Consider the following 27,539-nt stretch of genomic DNA (forward strand, 5'->3'; position numbering starts at 1 on the left):
CTAAATTCATTTTAAACATCCGGACTATTAAATGAATTTGTAGTTATTGCGTTTTTTCATTTTGAAAAACAGTTCCAAGCTGCCAGAGGCACTTTGAATGTGTTAAAGTTTATTTCCACATAGATACACTTTGTCACTTGTTTTGTCGATACGATGCCCCACGGCAGGGCAATTAGCAATTAAAGGGAATTCTTCCAAATGTGGGAAGAGGGAGATGGCAAGGCAAAAAATGTTGTTTGCAGATCATTTTAATATTGCCAGCACAGGGAGGCGACAATTGAGGTTGTATATAAAATGTGTCAAGGAAGATGGTTTCCAACCCACTGGATATGGAACTGCTTGCTGTTCCTGCTTCCGTCCTTGCACTCAGGCACTTGGAATACGCTTTTGACACTCTTCATCTCGATTTTAGTGTGTAGCCATGTTTTTGCTATTCTGTCAATAAAATTTACAACTTAATTAAGTTGTTTGTCACCCCGGGTTGATATTTGTTGGGAAATGTTAAATATTTCGTTGGATGGCTCACACACACACATAGATGTTATTGATATATGTGTATATGGTTCACACATGCATATTTCCCATATGCTCTATTAGTGTGTGAGGTTGTATTGGCATTTATGTTCTTATGAAGGCCTCCATATGGATGGTGGTTTTTTTTCATATCGGGTTTTTATGACAGCCACAAAACGATTCCAACTAAATATTTGAATTGCGTTGGAAACGGAAATCGACATTCAAAACGAAACTTAAGTTTACACTACAGGCTATTTTCATATTTCTCGGAAAGGAAAGGCGGTTTCTTCGGCATGTAACTGGAATGTATTTTGGAATTGTTAGGACCTTTGGGGAAATGGAACAGAAATTGTAAATATTTCAAAATAATTATTTCAAACCATAACCCCTTCAAAAATTATCATACCCAGCACAAAATCTCATTACCAAGTAATGGGTTTATTTAATACAAGTAACTACTTACAAATCAAAATAGCATGTCATATGAAATAAGAACTTACCTAACTACTATCTACAGGCAACAAAAAAGCTAAAAAGTATCAATCGGGTTTGCCGACAGATATGTATTGAGGTCCGAAGTATTCCACTTCATCGAATACTGATAAAAATATTCGTATATTCAAAATTTAAGGAAAACCTAACATTTATTTCTTTGGCTGTAGTATCCATTACGAACTTCAAATACCAAATTTGAAACAATTCCGGTGAATAATGTAGCTAAAATCATCAAAATACCGAATATCGGGATGAGGTACTGTTATACGGGGGCTATACGGAGACGTGGACCTGTACAGACAATTTTCTATCTTAGACTGTGGTATGCATTACGAACTTCAAATACCAAATTTGAAACAATTCCGGTGAATAATTTCCCTTAAATCACCAAAATGCCGAAAATAGGAAGGTACCATTAAATGGGGGGTATACCAAAATGTGGCCCTACATGGCCCATTTTTAATACCAAAAGTCCTGCAGACATAATATACATTTGAGTAAAAATTTTATCAATCTACTTCAATTCGTTCGGAAGCTAGAGTGATTTCCACAGACGGACGGATAGATGAACGGACATCGCTAAATCGACACAAAATCTCATGCTGATCAAGAATATATGCACTTTGTGAGGTCTAAAATGTATTTTTCGAGGTGTTACAAACGAAATGACAAATTTAATATACCCTCCATGCTATGGTGAAAGGTATAAAAAATTGGGCCATTTGTGGGGAGGTACCAGAAGGAGAAAATACTCAGAGTAAAAAATCTCAAGCCACAATCGAATTCCAACTACTTTCGATGTGCTTAAAACTTAAAAAATTTTGGTTCGGCATTGCCGGACATACTCGTTTCGTTTTGGACATACCCATTTTTATGGGGATTATGTCCGCTCTTCCTGGGGGTTATGACAGATGTTTTTCCGAAAAAACGGTCATAATCCCCATAATTATAATGGAAATTATGACACGGCACCATATATCCCATCTTCACACCAGATATTTTGTTAATAAAAATATTGGGTGCATATTTCGCATTTTCTGAGGAATATAATTTTTCAAAATTTTGATCAGTTGTGGGGGAGATACAGGAGGGAGGGATCCGATATGATATATATCTTGTGTTGGTAAAAATATTGAGATTTGAAGAACTTGAAGACAATCGGACTATTATTTCGCATTTAATGAGAGATAAAATTATTCAAAATTCTGACCCTTTGTGGGAGAGGTGCCAGTAGGATCCATCACCAGATATTTTGTTAATAAAAATATTGGGATTTGTAAAATTTGAAGAGTTTCGGGAAGTTATTTCCATTTTCTAAGATATATAATTATTCACAATTTGGACCAGTTGTGGGGAGGTACAAGAAGGAGTGATACGATATATTTCACCTTCATACCAGATCTTACATTAGTAAAAATATTGAGATGTGAAAAAATTTAAGACAATCTGACTCTTATTTTACATTTTATAGATATTAAATTTACGGTACGGGAAGGAGTAGACGGATATATCCCATCTCCATACTAGATATTTTGTTGGTGGAAATATTAGAATGTGGCACGTTTGAAAAAAAAATCGGACGCTCATTCCGCCTTTTATGAGCGCCAATGTTATCCAACATTTTGACCCTTTGTGAGGGAGGTACCAGAAGGAGTGGACCGATATATACCATCTTCACAGCAGATATTGGGTTAATAAAAATAATAGTATATGTGAAATACGAAGAGAACCGGATGCTTATTTCGGATTTTACAATTGCTTTGGTTATTCGAAACTTTGACCCTTTGTGGGGCAGGTACCAGAAGGAATGGTCCGATCTCTACCATCTTCATAGCAGATCTTTGGTTGATAGAAATATTGAGATGTGTCATGTCTGAATGGAATCGGAGGCTAATTTCGTGTTTTAGGAGCGTAATGGATATTCAAAATATCGACCTTTTGTGGGGGTGGTACCAGAAGAAGTGGAGCGATATTTTCCATCTTAACACCAGACCTTAGGTTAACATTAATATTGGTATGTGTGAAATTTGAAGACTATCGGAATTTTACATCACATTTTCTAAGAGTTATAATTATACAAATTTTGACCCTTTGTGTGGGGGAGGTACTTGATGGAGTGAACCGATATTGTCCATATTCGCACCTAACCTAGCAATAATGCAAATATTAGCATTTGCAGAGTTGGAGCAAAATCGGAATGTCGTTTCTCTTTCTGTTCAAGAAATACTTTTTTTAAAATTTCGACCTTTAGTGGAGGAGGTACTAGAAGGAGTGGACCGATATATTCTATATTAAAGCGAGTTAATCTTGGGTTAATAAAAATACTGGGATGTACTAAATTTGAAGACTATAGGACACTTACATTACATTTTATAAAGGTTATAATATTAAAAATGTTTACCCTTTGTGGAGGAGGTACTTGATGGAGTGGCCCGATATTGTCATTTTTCACACCCCACATATCACTAATGAAAACATTACGATTCGCAAAGTTTGAGCAAAATCAGATTATCTGTTCTCTTTCTGTGCAGTAAATTATTTCCTTTGAAAATGTTGACATTTTGTGTGGGAGGTACCAGAAAGAGTGAAGCGATATTGCCCATCTCCGAACTCGATCTAAGTTTGATAATAATATTACGATGTACCAAGTTTGGACCACATTGGATACTCCCTTCGAGAGTTATCGTGCACACAAGCTAGGCAGACAGACAGATGGATGGACATCGCTAAATCGCCTTCAAATGTCCTGAAACGGATTTCATCCAAAGAGACCTAGGGTCTGAAACCGTTATTTCGATGAGGCACGTTTTGGCCGTATCAAATGATATATAAAGCCACTGTAGCCATATGGCTGAGGGTATTAAAAATAGGAAATATTTATATTCTTCAAAAATGAGGCCTTGTAGGATCATGTTGCATCAGCTCACATGAAGTCCAACGTTAATCCTAAAATGTGTTTTTGATATTATGGATTCCTGGCCTTTAGGTAAAGTTTAGATTTCGGTGTCTAGGGGGGCATATTCCAGAATTTAATGGCACATACTTTTGTAGAATATATTGACTTGCTACGATCCCCTTTAAAAGAATATTTTTAACCATGATCTGAAATAGGGACCTAAAGGGACCACCCCTTTGGTGACTCGGTTAAAAATGATTCAGCAAAATAATACTCATTTTGCTTTCATTTATATTGTGGAAGACACTATATACCGAAAATGCAAGGATTCCAAGGAATCTTAGTCCGGAAATTTCAAAAAATGTGGAAGAGACAAGAACTTGCCCCATCTACTTAGGTTACTTCTATGCTCTAATCTATTGAGTTTTTCGTATAACTATTTTTTGTTGGTGCACAGTGTAAAAAAGCAAACTATACTTAGTAAATTAGGACTCCTACAGTGCCTAACAAAATTTATTGAATTTTAAAAATAAATCCTTTAGCATCTAAATGAATAATTGTGAAATGGATGGGTACTATGGAGCGTATACATTTTACCATGACGTATACGCAACCATGCCATTATCTGTGAAGGGCTTCTAATCTAATCCTAAAACACTCTCATTTACAACAACAAATAAAATCTTTACTGAGTAATTTAAATACATTTTCAACATTATTTCCAACATATTTTTTCTATCCATTGCTAAGGTACTAGCCGTGTCGCCATTCCCACTGCGAAAATTCCCTTGCAACGCCTTTGTACTTCCAACTTTTATTCCCCTATTTTTTTTCTTCTTCTTCTTCAACATTATGCCATTTGCATTCGATTTTTTTCACTTCATTTGCCTAGTGGCGTGTGGTTTTATGGTCGAAATTTATATTCTAGTTATGATGCTGGTGGGGTGGCGTTATTAAATGTTTAGAGCTTTCATCATAAATTCGAACAATCATAATAGGCGAGAGGTGGGCAAGTGCAAGAGAGCGTGTGTGAGGAGAGCGGGAGAGAGAGTGAATGTTATTATTTGCCATTTGGCCACAATTCATTTTATGGTCGGACGTCTGTTTGCATAAAAATATTTATGCTAATAATGATTTATTTTTCTGTTCTATTCCTTTTATTTTTATTTCGTTAGCTGATTGTGGTTATTGTTTTTTTTTTTTTTTCTTTTCGTCTTTTTTTTTGCCAATTTTCGTTAAGGCTTCTGTTCGCCAGACTTGTGAGTGAAGACATAATTCTAATGTGGTTACATAAATTAGGAAAGGAATAGGGATTTTCTTTGGAGGGATATAAATACACATGAAAAAAAGTACAGTGGCTAACAAAAGTGATGGTACACCCAATTTAAAAAATAATAAAAAAACTCTTGACAGTTAAATCAAAAAAATTAGAAACCAGTTCGTTTGTCATTGAGCAAACTATACTTAGTAAATTAGGACACCTACAGTAGCTGACAAAATTGATGGTAACCCAATTTTAAAAATAAATCCTTGAGAATCCTCAAAACAATGTATTATAAAGCAAACTATTCTTAGTCAACTGGGAGTCATTTTTTATATGTTTTTAATAAAATGTGTTTATAAATTGAAAAATGGTCATCACTTTTGCCACCTACTGTATATATATTACAAGGTAGTAACAGTAATTCCAAACCAATTTCCATGGGAACATTAAATATTTTATTATTTCCCTGAGAATTTCTCCAATAAAATCTTTCTAATAATCCTGTGAGAGCCTGGCCACCCTTTCGTTTTCCCACACACAACGTCTACAATATTCTACACATTCTACTACATTAAAGAACTATATTTAATTTTATATTTACACATTTTTTAAAGAAATATTTTCTAAACGGGGATTTTCACAGGAATATTTTTTGAACGGGCCAGAAGGACCTAAGTACTGAATTTGAAAGAATATCGTATCAAGGACTAATACCCCATTAATTTGAAATTTTTCAAGAATTTTTTGCAACGATTATAGATTTTAAATATGTTTCTTTTTCAAGGACTAACAGATTATTTTGATTTACAAACAAATAATATTGGAAGTTTTATAAAAAAATCCAGATCCAAAATTGTGATTTTTATTGTAAATTTTAAATATTTTTTTCAATTAATATTTTTAAATATTTTTCATGGACATTTTTTAAGCACTGGCAGATCAAAAGATATAAATCTTCAAAGAATTATTTTTCAATTAACATTTTTTAAGGGATTTTCCTTAGTAAATTGGGACCCATTTTTATACCCTCAGCCGTATGGCTAGAGAGAGTATATATCATTTGATAGACCAAATCATCAAAATAACGGTTTTAGACTCTAGGTCTCTTTGAAAAAATCCATTTCAGGACATATTGGAGTCGATCTAGCGAAATCCGTTCGTCAGTCCGTCCGTTTGCCTGGATGGCTGATGCGCACGATAATTCTCGAAGGGAGTATCCGATTTGGTCCAAACTTGCAATATTATTGTCAAACTTAGATCGAGCTGAGAGATGGACAATATCGGTCCACCTCTTCAGGTACCTCCCACACAAAAGGTCAATATTTTTAAAGAAATTAATTTCCTGCACAGAAAGAGAAACGAAAATCCGTTTTTGCTCCAACTTTGCAAATCCTAATATTTGCAGCAGTTCTAGGTCAGGTGCGAAAATGGACAATATCGGTCCGCCCATCAAGTACATCCCTCTTAAGGGTAAATAATTTGGAATAATTACAACTCTCATAAAATGTGATGTAAGAGTCCGATTGTCTTCAAATTTCACACATCCCAATATTTATATTAACCCAAGGTCTGGTGTTAAGATGGACAATATCGGTCCACTCCTTGTGGTACCTCCCCCACAAAGGTGTGAAATTCGACAATATCGGTCCACTCTATCAACAATATACATAAAGCTCATAAAACGCGAAATTAATATCCGATCCCATTCAGACTTGGCACATTTCAATATTTCTATCAAAAACAGGTCTGTTATAAAGATGGTCAAGACCGGACCATTTCTTCTTTTACCTCCCCCACAATAAGTCAAAGTTTGGAATGACCAAAACGATAAAAAATCTGAAATCAACATCCGGTCCTCTTCATATTTGAGACATCCCATTATTTCTACTAAAACACGAACTGCTATGAAGATGGGATATATCGGTCCACTCCTTCTGGTACCTCCCCCACAGAGGGTCAAAATTTTGAATATCCATGAAGCTCATAAAACGCGAAATTAACATCCGATTCCATTCAGACTTGGTACATCTCAATTTTTCCATCAACACTAGATCCGGTATGAAAATGGTAGAGAACGAACCGTTCCTTCTGGTACCTCCCCCACAAAGGTTCAAAGTTTTGAATAACCAAAACTATCCTAAAATCAGTATCAGGGTGAGATAAAAAACTGCAACAAAGTCAAACGCCATGATTTTTACATTTTCTTTTAAATTTTACTGAATGAAAGCAAAAAATGTCGGAAATAGCATCAAATTCTAGAATAAGTTTAGGTTTGCTCGAATTGGTCACCTATGGTCTTCAAACGGCCAATGAAACCGTTACGCCATTGTGCGCTGCAAATGAAGCTAGGAACTTCATTTTGTAACAATTCTTGAGTGGCATGTGCTGGGTGCGATGGTGCTGAGTCCTGTTGGAATGTGCAAGGTCTGCGGCCAAAATGTTTGCGTGTCCAAGGCTTTAATACACCCTCCAGAATCGCGATAATATTCGGCATTTATTCTGGTCGATTACTACGAGCAGAGAGTGACCATCGGCTGTTATGGCGGCTCACACCACTACATCACCATGGCCGGCGCTTGAGTTCTGGTGGCCAACCGAACGTGCGTATTTTCAGCTGACCTCTTTGGCAAGTAAACACGATCATTATGTTTCTTTACAAACTGCTGGACAACGTATGTTTTCTCATCGGATACGGAGAAAACCAAATTCGGCATTTCACCACTTTCGGCCAAGCGAAGAAACTCTTTAGCTCTTTTGAGCCTATTTTCTTTCCCTTGCGGTGTAAATTTTTGAACTTTTTGGAATTTCAATGACTTAACCCTGAGCTCATTTTCCAATATTTGCAGTCAAGTCGGTCAAGTCGCTTCTTTACTTTTCGAACCATTTCTGCTGATGTTGCTGTTTTCTGGCACGTTGCGAAAGGTTCCTTTCCTACTCCATAGAGGGTCAACTATTTGAATAATCATTACAGAATTTAAAATATATTTAAATAATCGAGCATTAGCTGAGGGTATGCATCTGTCGGCAAAACCGACTGATACTTTATAACTTTAAATATTTTATTAAAATGTGTTTATAAATTGAAAAATAATCATCAATTTTGCCACCCACTGTATTCATGTTACAAGGTAGTAACTGGAATTTCGACCTAATTTCCATGTGTACATCAAATATTTCATTGTTTCCCTGGGAATTTCCAGGCACTCCTACATCGTGGGCCGCAATGTTTTCCAATAAAATATTTCAAATAAACCTTTGATAACCTGGCCACCCTTTCATCTTCCCACAGACCACCACCATTCTACAGCATTCCATAAATGTAAATATGTTTTAATACATAAATCTAAATTTCATAAAGAAAATTTCTATGGATTTGATGAAATTTCTGCAAATCCTTCCCCCTCTCTCTTTTCTCTTATACGTGCTCCTATTTATATCCCTGTCTGTCCTATTGTCCCATTGGTCGCCCAATAAAACCTCATCTTGCCTTGCCTATAAAATATGAAAAATATGTAAATTTTTGAAATCTCTGTGTTTTAAAACACGTCGCAAAAATTTTTTATTTGTTTGCATTTATTGTGCGTTTTATGTACATAGGATTAGCCCTCCAGGGAAGGGAGGGAGGTAAAGAGCTAGGGCGTAAGCAAAGGCATGTAAAATGCCATGAAAAATGAAATAAAAACAAGGGAATTAATCTAAGAAAGGGATAATTGTATTCAAATCGTTATGGCATGTATGAATTACGAAAATGTTTTTAAAGGGCTTCTATTTATAAATCAAAATGAAGTAATAAATATGTACATACCTAAATATGCGGAGTATTTATAAAATATCAACAACTTGTAGAATGTAGAATGTTTACACAAGAAATTTAAACGGGTTGTTAAAACAACATCAATGTGGACCATGAAAAATGCTATTACGTTAGGTCGGAACAAAATTCATATAAACCACACAAAAACAATTAAAATCGAAAGTGATGATGGTTAAAAAAAAAACAATTACGAAAAAAATATTTATTAATTTTTTTCAAGGACGAAAAAAAACCAAACGTGAATATATTAAAACACACTTTTTCAAGCACTATCTGAGCCCTGGCTTAAAGAAAAAAACACATTTTAAAAACAAATGAATTTGTTTTTTAACGAACAATTTGCAACCAACACACATGGATTTTTGAAGTTTCTATGAGGACTAGTAGAAGCAAAATTTTAATTTTTTAAGAATTCTCAAAATTTTGATTTTTTGTAAGAATTACAAATTTCAAAAGAAATTTTTTGAAATATTCCAGACCAAAACTAGTATTAAAAATATTTGGAATATTTTCATGTAATATTAGAAAGATGTTTTTTCAAGGACTAACAGTCCATTTTTTAAGATTAGATCGACAAGACAAAAAATTGTAACGTTCTTAAAGAATATTTATATGGTTTTAGTTGACCTTTGGGCCTAATTTTCAGAAAAATATCTTTCTGAAAACCTCTGAAGAATATAAAGAAAGTTCAATACCTGATGATTATAGCGATTCATTTACACAAACAAAATGAATTGTTTTTTATTCTACTGACCTCAAGTCAAATTAAATAAAAAGAGTTTTTGAAGAATATTTATTCGAGAAATATTGTTCAAAAATGATTTTTAATACAGGGTGAGATAAAAAGCACTACAGCAAAGTCAAACGAAATAATTTTGACATTTTATTTCTAAAATTTTATTTAGTGAAAGCAAAAAATGTCGGAAATGGCCTTCAAACGGCCAATGAAACCGTCACAAGCTGCCCGAATGTTGCTCAGCGGTATTTTGGCCCATTCCCGGCGAAGCGCTTGCTAGAGGTGATAAACACCTTGGTATTTTTAGTTTCAACCTTGCTTTCCAAAATACTCCAGACACAATAGTCCAACGGATTGGTATTCGGAGATTTTGGTGGCCATTGTGCACTGGAAATGAAGCGAGGAGCCTTATTTTGTAATAAATCTTGGGTGGCGCGTGCTGAGTCCTGTTGGAATGTCCAAGGTCTGTGGCTAAAATGTTTGCGTGCCAAGGCTTAAATACACCCTCTAGAATATTTCCGCGACAATATTCGGCATTTATTCTGATGACAAGGTCGAATAATACGAGCGGAGAGCGACCATCGACCATCGGCTGTTATGGCGGCTCACAACATAACCATGGTCGGCGCTTGAGTTCTGGTGGCCAACAGCTGGCCTCTTAGCAAGATGGCCTCTCTGGCAAGTAAACACGATCATTTTGTTTGGTTGCAAACTGCTGGACAACGAATGTTTTATCATCAGAGACAACCAAATTGGGCAGTTCACCACTTGCGGCAAGCGAAGTAACTCTTAGCTCTTTTGAGTCTAGTTTCTTTCCGTGGGTTTCCAGCCAAATATAAAGAAATCACACTGTCACGCTTAAATTCCATAACGAATGACTTTTTTCAGGAAAATTCCCACCAAAATGCTTTTGTAAGCTTGTAAACAATATAATGAGCTGTCACTGGAATAATTTTAACAGCTGACGGATGAATGTCTCAGAAATGACGACAGTCTAAAATTTGGTTGCAGTTTTTTCATCTCACCCTGTATAGGGTTTTAGTTGACCTTTGGACACAATTCTCTGAAAAATCTCTGTCTGAAAATCTCTTCAAGGTAATGTGGTAGTAAAATTGTCTTCAAAATATAACCAATTTTTAATGCCTGATGATGATCATCGATGCTGATCAAAATATTGGAAATAAAATGAATTGATTTTTATTCTACTGACCTCGAGCCGAATAAAAATTTATTCGATGAGTTATGATCAAAAATGTTGATTTTTTTAAATATATTACTTTTATTATTATAGTATTTTTTCAAGGACAAAAGATGAAAAATCTTTTCTTAAGGACGAATAGACAAAATTATGGATTTAAAAAAAATATTTTTTTTTTATGTTACAATCCAATACTATTCACCCTGCAGAAAATTAAGACCTGTAAAATAGGAAATCTGTAGGATAGGAAAACATGGTCAATGTCTTTAATTTGCCAAATATGGGGATATATTGAAGGGTGGGCCTAGGCTTAGGAGTATTTTTCTTCACGCCGATTTTTTTATACCCTACACCATACATAATATGGAGGGTATATTAAGTTCGTCATTCCGTGTGTAACTCACAGAAATAATAATTTTAGACATATTAAAGTATATATACCCTTGATCAACGTAAAGTTCTAAGACGATTTAGCCCTGTCCGTCCGTCCGTCTGTTCGTCTCTTGTAATCGCGTTAGATTCAAAACGAATAAAGATAGGAAACTAAAATTTTCCACAGATCGGTCTTTTGTCTGCAGGCTGGTAAAATTCAAAGACGGGCTATATCAGTCTGCGTTATCGTATAGCCCCCGTACAACGGTATTTTGATGAGTTCAGCCACATTTTCCAATGGAATTGTCTGAAAACTCGCACAAGGAGTTCTTTCTTAGTACTTTACCCCCTGAGTACTTTGATGATTTTAGCCACATTTTCCAACGGAATTGTCTGAAATTCTTCACAAAGAGTTCTTCGTGACTACTTTACCACCTGAAAAAATTGTCTATATAGGTCCACGATATCGTATAGCCCCCATATAACTGTACCTTCCGATATTCGGTATTTTTAATATTCAATGGAATTGTCTGAAAATAAGAACAGAGTTCCTTTTGAGTACATTACCCGCTGGAAGAGAGTTGTCTATATAGGTCCACGATATTGTATAGCCCCAATGTAACTATACCTCCCGATATTCGGTATTTTGATGATTTTACCCACATTTTTCAACAGAATTGTCTGAAAATTCACGAAAGGATTGAGTACTTTACCCCCATGGATCGCTATTGTCTGTATAGGTCCACGATATCGAATATCCCCCATATAACGGTACCTCCCTATATTTGGTATTTTGATGGTTTTAGATACATTTTTCAATGGAATTGTCTATAAATTCGGAAGTTCTTTCCAAGCTCTTTACTCCCTGGAAGAGAAATATCTATATAGGTATATGATATAGTATAGTCCACATACAACCGTACCTCCCGATATTCGATATTTTGGCAAATTTTGGGACATTTTCACTGGAGTTGTTTCAAATTTCGTATTTTGAGTTCGTCATGGGAACTACAATCTATGTCAGAAAATTGTCTATGCAGGTCCAGGTCTTCGTATAGGCCCCATATATCTTTACCTCCCTATATTCGGCATTTTGACAATTTTAGGTACATTATTCACCGGATTTTTTTTCAAGTTTCGTATTTTAAAAATATTTTTCAAGTACTAACAATGAGGATTTAAAGAATATTTATTCGAATGTAAAGGATCAAACATGTTGGATCTTTTTAAATTTTTATTTTTCATGTGATATTTTCTAAAATGGATTTTTTAAATATTATTCCTTGGTAAAATAGACCAACAGACCAAAAGAGAATATTTTAAAGCCGTATTTAAGTTATATTTTTTATGAATATTTCATCAAGATTTAACAAATCAAATATTGGTATTTTTAAATATTATTTTACAAGGACTATGGATAAAGATACTGATTTTTGCAGAATATTTTTTCAAGAACGAAGAATTCAAAACTCTTCATTCTGCGGAAAAACAAAATCTTTGAAAATAGCAGCACCAACTTCAAATTTAAAATTGCAAACATGACAGGAAAACATGACTAACGACGTCCCAATGCCGAATATGGGACTATAACTTTACATAGGGCCATATGGAAGAGCGGATTTAGTCTTGCTAAATACACCGGTATATGATGAAAGTAGAGCGAAAATAGTATCGGCGTTTTGATAGTCTACAACGCAAAGTGACCTAAACATGACACTTTTTTTTCGGATTGCATTTGGGGTACATTTGTGGTAATTTGTACATATAGCTCATAAATTCCGAACTAATTTTCTTTTTTCAGTAATATTTTGCATAGCATATTTATTATTTTCACATTTTCTGACTAGAACGATTTTTTGACTTTCAGGCGTAAAGTCGGAAAAGGCTTCAGGTTTCTTGGCAATATTGATGCATTGAGGCTACATTTTAAGTTTATAATATTCTGCACGGCTTGAAAATGGTTATCGCATAGTTATGCAAAACGATGTAAATATAACTACGATCACTTATTTCCAAAATTGTTTCTTTGATGGACAGCAAAATCGTAATCTTTTCTAACATTATATACATCATAAAAATCATCGGAGTAGTTGATAAGCACATAAAGGCCAAAATCAAACTTTCGATTTTTTAGTAGATAAAAAATCATTAAATCTCCCTCGCAAGATTCTCTGCTTCTCTAGACCATGCTAATTCGGAATTTTTTTTATTATTCTTCATTTGTTTTAATGGCTACTTCAAAATTAAATACACAACACCTAAAGTAACCTTAAATTTAATTTTTGTAATTAAATGACCTTTTAATTTATTTAATTATTTTTTGTTGTTTTTATTTTTCTTACGTATTTAAACCCCAGCATGTCTTGTCTAAATTATATCACGTTCATGTCGATTCAATGGCAATTAAAATTAAAAATACAACCAACCGAACAGTAAAATATGCCATAAAAGAATGCAATAAAAACATGACAATCGAAAATTCAGATACAAAACACAAAAAAAAACAACAACATGAATTTCATGATCAAAACTCCGAACCGGAGTTTAAAATTATTTCTTTTATCAAAAAACAAAAAAAAAAAAGAAAAGAAAAAAATGCAACCAACAACTAACTACCAAATGACCTTGTCTAGCCGCAAAACAATTGTAATCGTTGTTGTTGGTGTCATTACGGCTGTTGTTGCTTTTGTTATTGTTATTGTATTGGTCTACAGACAAAAGAATCAATATTTGCACAATTTCTGTTGGTAATAAAACAAATCCATTTAATAACAAGCCGTTACATTGTCTGGCAAATGGAGAGATTTAAACAAAAAAAAAATGTGAAATTAAAAAACAATCAATTGAAAAAATAAATAAACAAATAAATCTATCAATAGTTTAGTAGATCAAAGAAGCATGTGTGTGTGTGTTGTGTGTACAATGTGTAAGCGAAATCACAAACACCAATGAGCCATGACATTATTAATAAAAGAGAAATATTAACAATAACTTTAATTGAATTTTGCAAAGGTTTAATTGTGCTTTAATTTATTATGGATTTAATTGTTAATCGTTAAGCGACTTAGGGTTGTTATTACAAGTCGCCTGTTTTTATGGGCTGGATTTTTTTTGGAACGAATTAGTAAAAAAAAAACAATTTAAAAGAGAGCAAAAAGTACAATCGGGCTCTTAGCAGTAAAATGAGTCTGACGGTTTATTAGCTTCAAATAAAAACTGGAATTCGATACATTAGACATTAAATTCCCCCAAGACTGCATAACTTAAGCCCGTAAGGAAAAGTCAAAAGTCGAACAAGACCGACTATATGATACCCTACACCACTACGCATATTTAGTAGAGCTCCCGTAACAAAATAATTTATTTGAAGTAATTTGTAGCATCTATCAACATTTGGCTTTAGGGCAGCTATAATTTGGCGGAACTAATATATAGGGGGCAGATCCAATTCTGAATCGATTTTCACTAAATTTGACGTAGACATTTTAATCTTTTATACCAAATAGAATTGCTATAGATTCACACTTCGAGAACGATTATAGTAAAAATATATATATCGGAGCCGAGTTCCACCAAATGAAAACGTACGTCCCGAAACTCAATCCATTTGGTCTGATATTAGCCATTATTTGCACAATAAACCTGAAATCGGATTAAGGATATATTTGGGAGCTATATCCAAATCTGCAAAGGTATTTCCGAGCTCTATTGGATATCTGGTACCAACTATCATTGTTGTCGAATGCATATTATGAATGTGAGGGCCTTAAACACCAAATCGGATGAAACATATATATTGGAGCTATAGCTATATCTAAACCAATTTTCTCCAAATTAATTGTACTTGCTTCCAGATTTAATTCGGTCGGATGAACCAAAATTCAGGACTTTTTGACAAATATTGGCTTTTTGGTGCACAATTAACCCGAAATCAGTTGAAGATATATAGCTCCCATATTCCATATCCAAATCTGAACCGATCTTGATAAAATTTGGCAGAGGTTATTTCGAGCTATATAAGATATCTGGTACCAAATATCATTGTTGTCGAATGTGTGTTACGAATGTAATGGTCTTAAACACCAAATCGGATGAAACATATATGGGAGCAATATCCAAATCTGAATCGATCTTGACACAATTTGGCAGAGGTATTTTTGGGCTGTATCTGCTATCCGGTACCAAAGATTATTGTTGTGGACTACATATTACGCATGTGAGGGACTTAAACACCAAATCGGATAAAACATATACAGGGTGAGATAAAAAAAACTGCAACGAAGTCAAAAGCCATAATTTTTCATTTTTTAAAAAAAAAATAAAATTTTAGAATAACTTTAAATTTGTTCGAATTGGTCACCTTTGGCACGAATTATGGCCTTCAAAAGGCCAATGGTATTTTGGCCCATTACCGGAGAAGTGCTTGCTGGAGGTGATCGACACTTTGGTATTTTTTAGTGCCAACCTTGCTTTCCAAACTACTCCAAACACAATAACCCAACGGATTGGTATCCTGAAATTTTGGTGATCATTGTGCTCTGGAAATGAAGCGAGGAACCTCATTTTGTTACAATTCTTGGGTGGCGCGTGCTGAGTCCTGTTGGAATGTCCAGGGTCTACGGCCAGAATGTTTGCGTGCCCAAGGCTTTAATACACCCACCAGAATATTTTCACGATAATATTCGTCATTTATTCTGATGTCACGATTGATTAATACAGGCGGAGAGCGAGCAGCGACCATCGGCTGTTTTGGGGGCCAACACAATCACCACGGCCGGCGCTTGAGTTTTGGTGGCCAACCGAAGGTGCAAATTTTCACCTGACCTCTTTGGCAAGTAAACACGATCATCATTCATTTTGTTTGTTTACAAACTGCTGGACAACGAATGTTTTCTCATGGGAGAAAACCAAATTCGGCAGTTCACCACTTTCGGCCAAGCGAAGCAGCTCTCTTTAGCTCTTTTGAGGATATTTTCTTTCGGTTGGGGTGTAAGTTCTTGGACTTTTTGGAATTGGCTTTACCCCAAGCTTCTTTTTTTTAATATTTGTCGAATGGAATATTGCGATACGTTCAGCTTACGAGCCATTTTTCGCTTCTTTACTTTCCGAACCATTTCAGCTGATGTTGCCGTTCTTTCCGTCCACTTCTCTGACGTCGGGCAAGCTACTAGTATTACAGTAACGAGCGATGGTACGAGACACAAAAGATGTGTTCAAATTTAAATGCTGGAGTGCTCTAACGGTGGCTACTTGTGGTTTTTCAGCCAAATATAAAGAAGTCACACTATCACGCTTGAATTCCATCACGAACAACTTTTTCTTTTGGAAAATTGTCACCAAAATGCTTTTGGACGCTTGTAAACAATATAATGAACTGTCACTGGAATAATTTTAAACGCTGTCGGACGAGACAGCAGTCTGAAGTTGGTTGCAGTTTTTTCATCTCACCTTGTATATTGGCTCACTCCTTCTGATATCTCCCCCACAAGTGGTCCACATTTTGAATAATTCAATGTGCAATAGCTGATCTGGGCATTGGGAAATCTTAAGTAGATCATCGTCCCAAAAGGGACACCGACATTTTTGGGGGTCATTTTATACGTAGACTTAACGATACACGAAGGGCCTCTAATAATTTGCTCTATTCTTCGCAAAATGTAAGAAAGAGCTTTAAACTTTGATACAGGCCAATGTACATGTAAAATCATTAGCTCAAAATATGGGTCATGTTGGTCCACATTTTGGTAATGGCACATCCAGAGACAAGTATATATAAACCTTGGTATTGACGTCATGAAATTTATGGAAACAAAATCACTACTTCCAGAGAACATCAATTATTAACACAACGTAACTTATTTTTGATATATAGATTCAGCCCCTGTTACATTTGGGATTACAGCTCAATATAATAAAATAATAGCCTAAAAAAAAAAATATTTCTAGGAATAACAATTTTCTTTAAATTATGATACCTGACATATCAAAGCCAATCAATTTTTAATCTGTGAAAATATTTACACAAACTCACAAATCAAATATTAAATATCAATGGATTCTTATTTGACTTCCAAAAAAAGTAGAGGAAAATGAAATCTAATAAACTCAATGAGATTATTAACTAGATTTGAATAAAATTATTTCATAAAGAGAGGATCTATGCAAAAAGTCAATATTTTCATAATCCAAATAAACTTAATACTAACACACAAAAAACATTTTCATACATTATCATTGAAATTCTCTTCTCTCTTCTTCCATTGCAGATTGACGGGCATAAGGAACTGGTAAAGGAAATTCCTGAAAATTACTTAGAAACGAAAAAAATTCCACAGAATCAGTCATCAATTGGAAAACTTCCCACAATTAAATCAAAAATATCAAAGAAAAGGTAAAATCAAGGGAGAAAGTGGAAGGACCTAGCAAAGGACAAAAACAATTCCACTTTGATTAAATAAAATTGAAATTTAAGGGAAAATTCAATTTAATTGTAATTGGGGAGCAACAAAAAAAGCAAAAAAAAAAGGTAAGACGACATCGATGAAGAACTTTTCATTTGTTGTTTGCAGACAATACACTTAGACATACAACATACATGTATGGTACTTACAAACACATATGTTACCCCAGCAACAACATCATAACAGACAGTCACAATACTCATATCACAAGCCATCATCCATCCATCCATCATTCGTTTGCTGTTGTTGCCATACACGTTTGTGTGTATGTCCGTATATGTGTGTGTGACGGGATGCCTGTGTTTGTGTGTGTTTGCGGAGTAATTTTTACGGTTCGTCAACTTGTTTATTAGCAAACATGTGTATCTTCTTTCCGAAAACCATTTAAGGACTAAATTCCGTTTCTGGTCGATTGAATTTTGCAGTTCCATCGATATTTGTGAACAACAACAACAAACAAACAAAAATTTAAGATGCCATTCCAAGACGACGACAATGACACCGTAATGTGGATTACAATTTTGCGATGTGTTGTGTTTGATGTTGCCAAGCATGGTCTGATGTTTGATTGTGTTGGACATTTGGTCGATTTATTGGAATGCATGGATGCATAAGCTACAGTTCCCCAAGTGTTTGGTAAAAAATAATTGTACTCCTAGCCCCAAGACTAGAGGGGGTGTAGATCAGTGATGACCAAATAATAACACTGCTTTTTACGCATCTAGCAGCTGAAAGAAAATAACCACCATATGTAGGATTCACAAACTCTACTTACACCAAAAAAACTATTTATGAACGTGGCATCAAAATATGAAAAATTAAAAAAAATCAAACGCCTCACGCGGCCACCTTGGTTACCAATGAAGGTCCATCTCTCCAAATTTCCGAAAAATTCGAGCTACAATGCAAAAACATATATTTTAATATCCTTAGCCTTATGGCCACATAGGATATTCAGGATGAGATGAAAAATGCAACCAACTTTAGACTGCTGTCTTTTCCAAGCCTCTCGTCCGAGAGCTCTTAAAATTATTTCAGTGACAGCTCATTATATAATTTACAAGCGTACAAAAGCATTTTGGTGAAAAATTTCCCGATAAAAAAGTTATTCGTGATGGAATTCAAGCGTGATAGTGTGATTTCTTTATATTTGGCTGGACAACTACAAGTAGTTATCGTTAGGGCACTTCAGCATTAAAATGTGAATAAATCTTTTGTGTCTCTCACCATCGCTCATTAACGTGATACTGGTAGCATAGCCCGACGTCAAGGAAGTGGACGGAAGAAAACAGCAAAAGCAACATCAGCAGAAATGGTTCGAAAAGTAAAGAAGCGACTTGACCGAAAACCGCGTCGCAGTGGTCAAAAAATGGCTCGTGAGCTGAACAATATTCCATTCGGCAAATATTGAAAAATGAGCTCGAAAATGCAAGAACTTACACCGCAACAGAACGAAAATAGACTCAAAAGAGCTAAAGAGTTGCTTCGCTTGGCCGAAAGTGGTAAACTGACGAATTTGGTTTTCTTCGCTCCGATGAATAAACATTCGTAGTCCAGCAGTTTGTAAACAAACAAAATTATCGTATTTACTTGCCAAAGAGGTCAGCTGCAAATGTGCACCTTCGGTTGGCCACCCGAACTCAAGCGCCGGCCATGGTGATGGTGTTGGCCTCCATGACAGCCGATGGTCGCTCTCCGCTCGTATTAATCGACTGTGGCATCAAAATAAATGCCGAATATTATCGCGAAAATATTCTGAAGGGTGTATTAAAGCATTGGACACGCAAACATTTTGGCCGCAGACCTTGGACATTCCAACAGGACTCAGCACCATCGCACTCAGCACGCGCCACCCAAGAATGATTACAAAATGAGGTTCCTCGCTTTATTTCCAGCCACCAACACCTCCGGATACCAATCCGTTGGACTATTGTGTCTGGAGTATTTTGGAAATCAAGATTGGAACCAAAAAAATACCAAAGTGTCGATCACCTCAAGCAAACGCCTCGCCGAATATGGGCCAAAATACTGCAGAGCAACATTCGGGCAGCGTGTGACGTTTTCATTGGCCATTTAAAGGCCATAATTCGTGCCAAAGGTGACCAATTCGAACAAATCTACACTAATTCTAAATGTTGATGCTATTTCCGACGAAAAGTACTAAATGGTACCAAATTTGGTATTGAGTGAAGGAATAGGGCTAAAATCTTGAAATGTGATATTAAGGTCTCTGTTGGTGAGATGTAAAGGTGGTTTTGAAAATGTGTAATTGTTTGAAATGGTACTAATTGGATATTGGGTGAAGCGATAGAGCTGGATTTTCGAAATTTGATATTGAGGTCTCTGTTGGTATCTGAGGTTGAGATTTGGAGAAAATTACTAAATGGTACTAAACTTGGTATCGAGTGAAGGGATAGGGCTGGATTCTCGAAATTTGTTATTGAAGTCTCAGTTGGTATGTGGCATTGAGATATGGCGGTGGTTTGGAAATGCGAAATACGAAAAGTAATAAATGTGTAGTGCATTGGGTGAAGAGATAGAACAGACATTCTGAAATTTGATATTGAGGTCACTATTGTTTTTCTAGGGTTTACATATGGAGACGTTCAAATAGTTTTGGACAGAAAAATTGAATATGGATCCATTGTGCAATGATTATCCTCCTCGGTAAACTTCAAAATGAAAGATTTTGAAGACTTTTTGATGTAAAGGGTAAACATTTTGCTGTTATTCTTTCCGAAAAGGAAAGTCTACAAAAATAGAACGATGTATGAAATTTTGATTGAAAATTTTGGTCAAACGGAAGAAATTGTGCATAAAAAAGCCTAACACGAACTGTTAAAAAGAATCTAAAATTTTAGGTTTGAATTTTCGCTTATGAAGTAGCGGGCACTTGCTAGGGATACAAAGCAGCTAGGCCTTTACATCATTTGTCTTCCCCAAGTCCCGAACTCATAAATCTTCTGCTTTTAGTCGGGCGCTCACACTCATTACCTGGTAATGAAGAAATAAGTTATTTTGCTTTGTACTTTTTAGGAGAAAATTATATTTATTTTCATCTAGGACCTTGTAATATTGGTTTAGTAAAAATATTCAGTCATTTTTTGGGATATTCCTAAAAGGATTGGTTGTTGCTTAAATTTTGCCTATGCCACACTCCTTGTGGGAAATTTTTTAAAATAGGTTTTCATTAATAAAAAGTTGTTATAAAGATTTAGATTTGACGCAATTTGAATTTTTAGTATAGCTTCGAGAAAAGTATACCACCACATTCCTTGCGGTTGAATAACATTTGTCTTATTTTTCATATAACGCAATTCAGAGAGGATACCGAACTCTAAATTTAAATTAGAGGATACCGAACTCTAAAACTCTAATTTAAATTAAGATTGGTATACATTTGGTATAAAAATGCGATTGGAAATGGCAACCCTTATTGTAATCTAAAATATCTGTATGTGTGTGCACACATATTTTACAAATAACAATGATATTTGTTATTGAAGGAGTTTGTTCTAACATTGCCACTGCCAACTGTTTATTTGAATTTAAATTGAAATTTATTGTATCATTGAATTTGTTAATAAAGCCAATGCGTACTCAGACTCTGCCATACATTAGAGTATACGAATCAGAATTTCACCTTGATATCCTCACCATTTCCCTTCATTACACCCCAATAAATGCGTGCGTAAGAAAGGATACACACACCCACACACACATCAACAACATGTATGCAAACCAAATAACCAGGGATTTACAAAATCCTTTACTCGCAGCAAAGGGGTTCTTTTTAGGATTTGTTGGATCAGCAGGAAAAGGGGGGGACGGGGTGGGAAAGGATTGATTGCTGGCTGCATGCCTGCCTGTCTACAGCAAAGAATTTGGTAAATGTTTCCAAATTACGTGATGATACTTTAAAAATCCAAAAGCAATTACCTGTTAGTGTGTGTATGTCTGTGTTGGTATTGGTGATGATGATGAAGACAATGACGATAATGATGATGTCGAAAATTGTTTTGCAGGTGTATGTCTGTGTCTGTATGTGAGGCCAATAGATGGGGTGACATGACATTTTAATCTCCCAGGTTCTGTAATTGAAACAACATGTTAATGGAAATATTGAGTTCAAATGAAATGTATTGGGGATAGTAGATGTCAAATTTAAAGTTTATTTTTTTGTAGATTAGTTAGGAATTACAAGAGCGTTTTTGCCGAGAGATGATCGGCTCTATGAGCATACCCAGTAGACTTTTAGGAGCCAAATTTAATAACCCATACAATGTTATCAGTAGGTTGTCAGAATTTTCAGTAGATTGAACTTAATGTATTATTTCTGAAAAAAATACCAAGGACAGATTTTTCTCATAACCAAGTAATAAGTTTAAGATTTTTTTCAAAATAAGATCTCGAATTAGGTATTTGTTATGGATGACTTCTGGACGAAGATTTTGCTTAAGAAAAGGACTCAGAATGAGATATTTCTCTATTTGAGGTCCCCTTCGAAAAGAGATATTTTCCAATAGAAGATCCTGAATTAGGCCTTCTTTAAAATGGAACCTGTGAAGGACCACATTTCCATTAGAAGGTGTCTGAATAAGACGTTCTTCTTTATAAACAGAAGATCCTGAACTAAGTTTTCTTTAAAATGGGACCTTTGAAGGATCCCTTTCCCATTAGAAGGTATTTGAATAAGGCATTCTTCAACAAAACACCTCTTAATGATATTTTCTTCAAAAGGATCCCTCTTAATGAATGAAGTATTCCCTAACAGAAGATCCCTCAATGGATGAGCAATTCTTTCATAAAAGACAATAAAATGAAAACGTCTTCCTTTAAGCAAGGTCTTCCTAAATCGACTACCCCGGAATAAGGCATTCTGTAACAGAAATCTTTCTATTGAACGTTTTCGAACAATTTTAGGACGCATTTCCAAAACCACCTCCATATCTTAACCGCAGACACCAAAAGTGACATATACAGGGTGAGATAAAAAAACTGCAACAAAGTCAAACGCCATAATTTTTATATTTTTTTAATTTTAATGCATGAAAAAAATGTCGGAAATAGCATCAAATTTTAGAATAAGTTTATATTTGTTCGAATTGGTCAACTTTAGCACGAATTATGGCCAATAAAACAATAAAACCTTCACACGCTGCCCGAATGTTGCGCTGCGGTATTTTGGCCCATTTCCGGCGAAGCGCTTGCTTGAGGGGATCGACACTTTGGTATTTTTAGTGCCAACCTTGCTTTCCACAATAATCCAGACACAATAGTCCAACGGATTTTTCCGGAGATTTTGGTGGCTATTGTGCGCTGGGAATGAAGCGAGGAACCTCATTTTATGCACCCATTCTTGGGTTGCGCGTGCTGAGTGCGATGGTGCTGAGTCATGTTGGAATGTCCAAGGTCTGCGGCCAAAATGTTGGCACGCCCAAGGCTTTAATACATCCTCCAGAATATTTACGCGATCATTTTCGGCATTTATTCTGATGCCACGGTCGATTAATACGAGAGGAGAGCTATCATCGGCTGTTATGGCGGCCCACACCATCACCATGGTCGGCGCTTGAGTTCTGGTGGCCAAGCGAAGGTGCACATTTTCAGCTGACCTCTTTAGCAAGTAAACACAATCATTTTTTTTTTCACGAACTGATGTACAACGAATGTTTTCTCATCGGAGCGGAGAAAACCAAATTCGGCAGTTCACCACTTTCGGCCAAGCGAAGCAAATCTTTAGCTCTATTGAGTCTATTTTCTTTCTGTTGCGGTGTAAGTTGTTGTACTTTTTGGAATTTCAATGGCTTTACCCCGAGCTCATTTTTCAATATTTACCGAATGTAATATTGCGATATGTTCAGCTCACGAGCCATTTTTCGACCAATGCGACGCGAGTTTCGATCAAGTCGCCTTTTTACTTTTCGAACCATTTTCTGCTGCCGTCGACTTCCTTGACGTCGGGCTATCACGGTAACGAGCGATGCTACGAGACACAAAAGATTTATTCACATTTAAATGCTGAAGTGCTCTAACGATAGCGGCTTGTGGTTTTCCAGCCAAATATAAAGAAATCACGCTATAACGCTTGAATTCCATCATGAATAACTTTTTTTCTGGAAAATTCTCACCAAAATGCTTTTGTTCGCTTGTAAACAATATAATGAGCTGGAATAATTTTAACAGCTGTCGGACGTGTGGCTTAGAAATGACAACAGTCTGAAGTTGGTTGCAGTTTTTTCATCTTACCCTGTATATACCTTAATTGCAAGGATTCCAATGACTCTTAATCCGTAAATTCCAAATTAGTTATCTAGAGGGAGATATTCTGAACTTTATTATTATTAATTCAAAAATGAATTTTCCACATCATTTCCTTATCCTGGTAACCTCCTCTTTAATTCGTTAAAATCCTTTAAAACTCCACACTGTTATAGGCTCATACATACGTACATCCTGTCTGAGCATTACAATTCAAATTCTTCTTGAGAATCTAATCCTCTAAAACAACCAGCAGTATCATTGGCATTTAAGGCATTTACAAAATGATTAGCTGGCTACCCAAGAAAAAAAAGAAATCAATTTGGATTTTTTCTTTTTCCAAATATCCAAAATCCACCCTCACTCCCAATCTCTTTGTTGCCGAAATTTTTTCCTTCAATCAATTCTTCTCTCTTTACGAATTTCATTCATATTTTCTGACGAGACTGTTGTAGTAGTTGTTGTTGTTGTTGTTATTGTTCTTATCTATCCGAACAAAGTGAATGACTTAATTTATGCGTAAATGAAAAATGTTGTTTGCACTTGGCAGGGAGAGGAAGTTGCGGGCAAAAGGGTGGATGAGGTCCTATCAATAGAAATCTTTTAAGGTCGATTTTCGATCACCAAGGAATTTTTTAGGCTAATGGTATTTGAATATTGTATTTTTGAGGAATGTTTTTAAAGTTTTTTGCCAATGCAATTAAATATTAGCCAAATCGCTTACAACTTAGAAACCCCCCTAATGCCAGATTCTGCTTATTCAATCAATTGTAGATTTCCATAGCAATTTCAACAATCCCTTGTGGTAACATCGACACGCACACACACTCCCCCACACACACAAACTCACCGAGTTGTACTTCCAAATAACCACATATATGTATGTGTACGGAATATTTACAAAGGATCATTTAAATATTTAAAATAACTAGAACAGTGTGGCTTGTTTGTTCGGGATACCGTAGTATTTTGTTGTTGCAAAATGGTCAGGCTTATCCCTTTATTGTTGTTTTTGTAAAAACAACGTTTGTTTATTAGTGGAGAACGATGGTAATGTTTACCAGGGGGTAAGGCAGGGAATACCTAGGTTTCGGAAAGAGCCACCAATCCTCATCAGTTCCCTTGTTTTTGTCTGGGATATTCTCCCCAGAAGTTATTTTAAAAATAACTTCTATGACAAAAAACATTTTTTACCCAAGTGACGAGATCGTAAGCTCAATAGAAGAGGAACCAAAGAATTATATAAAACTAAAATTCTTTTGGAAAGTCTTCTAAATCTTACAACCGCACTTATAAACATTTTCATCTTTCTCCACTTGTTATGCTTTCGTTCAACCTGAACGAAGTAGCATAACCATGTAAGTTGGTTTTGTCTGTTACAACAAAAACCCCTTCGTCGACCGTGCCTTGTCTATAAATAGAACAGTGTGGCTTGCCACACCTATTCCTCTTCTATTGAGCTTACGATCTCGTCACTTGGGTAAAAAATGTTTTTTGTCATAGAAGTTATTTTTAAAATAACTTCTGGGGAGAATATCCCAGACAAAAACAAGGGAACTGATGAGGATTGGTGGCTCTTTCCGAAACCTAGGTATTCCCTGCCTTACCCCCTGGTAAACATTACCATCGTTCTCCACTAATAAACAAACGTTGTTTTTACAAAAACAACAATAAAGGGATAAGCCTGACCATTTTGCAACAACAAAATATTTAAAATAACATTAACGTGCTCTGAATATTCATAAAGTTTATTTAATTTTCTTACACTCATCAAACAAAGAAAACACACACACACATTCATCCTCCACACATATTTATTTACGTTACTTGGTGAATAATTTTAACCTACAAAAGTAAACTGATATATAAACCTAGGTATGGATATGAAAATATTTTGGAAAGAGAAATGATTAATAACTCATAAGACTCAAATTAAACCATTTTTTTAAAGTTCAACTAGTACTGCTAAATTTTCCAATATCGGAAATAAATTCTCCTGGTACAGAAAACATCTCAATGAAATATTCTCATATAGAGACAACTCTTATCTCGATGAGGTCTGCTTTCCCATCGAAGTCCTCTCCCATAGAAGCTCTCTCTATAAGGTACACTCGAATGGAGAGAACTCTTTTCTTATATATGAAAATGGCTAGACATTTTTTCACATAGAAAACCTCTCAGTAAGGTTTTTTCCTATAGAACACCATTTTTCCTGTGAAATACTTCTCAAAAACCCCTCGGTAAAATCAACTCTGTAATTGAAGACCTCTATATGGTAAACTCTCTCAAAAACGTCTTTTCTTCGTCATAGTCTTCTCTTCCATCAAATACCTATCGATGAGGTTCTCTCTGCCATCAAAGAGCTTTCGAAAAAGATTTATCTCCCCCATCGTGAGGCCCCATCTGAGATCTATACATGGGTTCTCTCTGCCTTATCGTGAGGTCCAATCTGAGACCTATACATGGGTTCTCTCTCCCTCATCATGAGGTCCCATCTGAGACCTATGCATGAGGTCTTCTCAAAAACTACTAATAAATAATGATTTCTTCTTCTATAGATGACTGACAACGTAACGTATGGTGTATCCCAAGACTATAACAAAGACTTTATAATGAAACTTGTTCTTTAGAATCAATTCTCAATTTAGGACTTATTCTACTGAAGATATCTTTATTGCCATCGAAGACCTTTATCTTTGAAATAAAAACTTTTTTAAACGTTTTTTTTTTATTTTTCTTCAAGAGCAAGTTGTGGATATTTTAAAAATATTTTTTGAAGGACTAATCGTTAATTTTTTAAGTTTTTTTCTCAGGGACTAGTCGTAGATTTTTTAAAAATATTTTTTCAATGACTAAACGTCCAATAATCCTTGATGAATGGTGGATTTTTGTAAATATTCATCGCGGACAAGGACTGAGCCACCAATAATCCTTGGTGAATCAAGGATTCCATTCCAATTCCAAGGATTAATCGAGGTTTCTTGTAAGATTTTATTAAAGGACTACTCTTGAACTTTTTTAGAACAATTTTCATGGATATTACTTCAAGTACGAATCGTGATTTTTGAAAATTTCTTCAAGGAAAAATATTTTTCAAGGACTACATAATCGGAGATTTTTTAAAATAGTTTTTCCAATATTAATCGTGGTTTTTCTTTTCATCCTAGATCTCTTAAAAAATATTTTATAAAAGTCTAATCGACCATTAATCCAAAAATTTTAAACACATTCCTTAAAGGATTAATTGGGGACATTTCAAAAATATTTTTTCAAGGACTAATCGGCTAATAATCCCCATTTTTTAAATATTTATCGAGAACTTATCGAGGGTCTTTTAGAAATATCTTTAATCGAACATTAATCTTTTTTTTTTTTTTTTGAATAGTTCTACAAGAACTAATCGTAATCTTTGCAAAATATTTAATCATGGACTAATCGTGGAATTAGAAAAGAATAAGGATTAGTCTTAGTTTTCTGTTAACATTTCTTCAAGGACTAATCGACTACTAATCGTGAAATTTTTATT

At 35.1% G+C, this 27,539-nt stretch overlaps 1 protein-coding gene across 4 annotated transcripts in view; it reads left to right on the plus strand.

Annotated features, from left to right (window-relative positions):
- LOC101896605 (uncharacterized) overlaps positions 1–27,539 on the plus strand; it is a 193,609-nt gene that overhangs the window by 120,407 nt on the left and 45,663 nt on the right. For 2 of the 4 annotated variants that reach the window (XM_059127454.1, XM_059127455.1), the window contains exon 5: positions 17,558–17,817. The gene's annotated coding sequence lies outside the window, so the exon portion shown is untranslated. The remainder of the gene's footprint in view (positions 1–17,557; positions 17,818–27,539) is intronic. The other 2 variants (XM_059127453.1, XM_059127456.1) reach the window with 2 other exon arrangements.

The sequence above is a fragment of the Musca domestica genome, unplaced genomic scaffold (genome assembly GCF_030504385.1).
Source record: "Musca domestica strain aabys unplaced genomic scaffold, Musca_domestica.polishedcontigs.V.1.1 45, whole genome shotgun sequence".
Lineage (NCBI taxonomy): Eukaryota > Metazoa > Arthropoda > Insecta > Diptera > Muscidae > Musca > Musca domestica.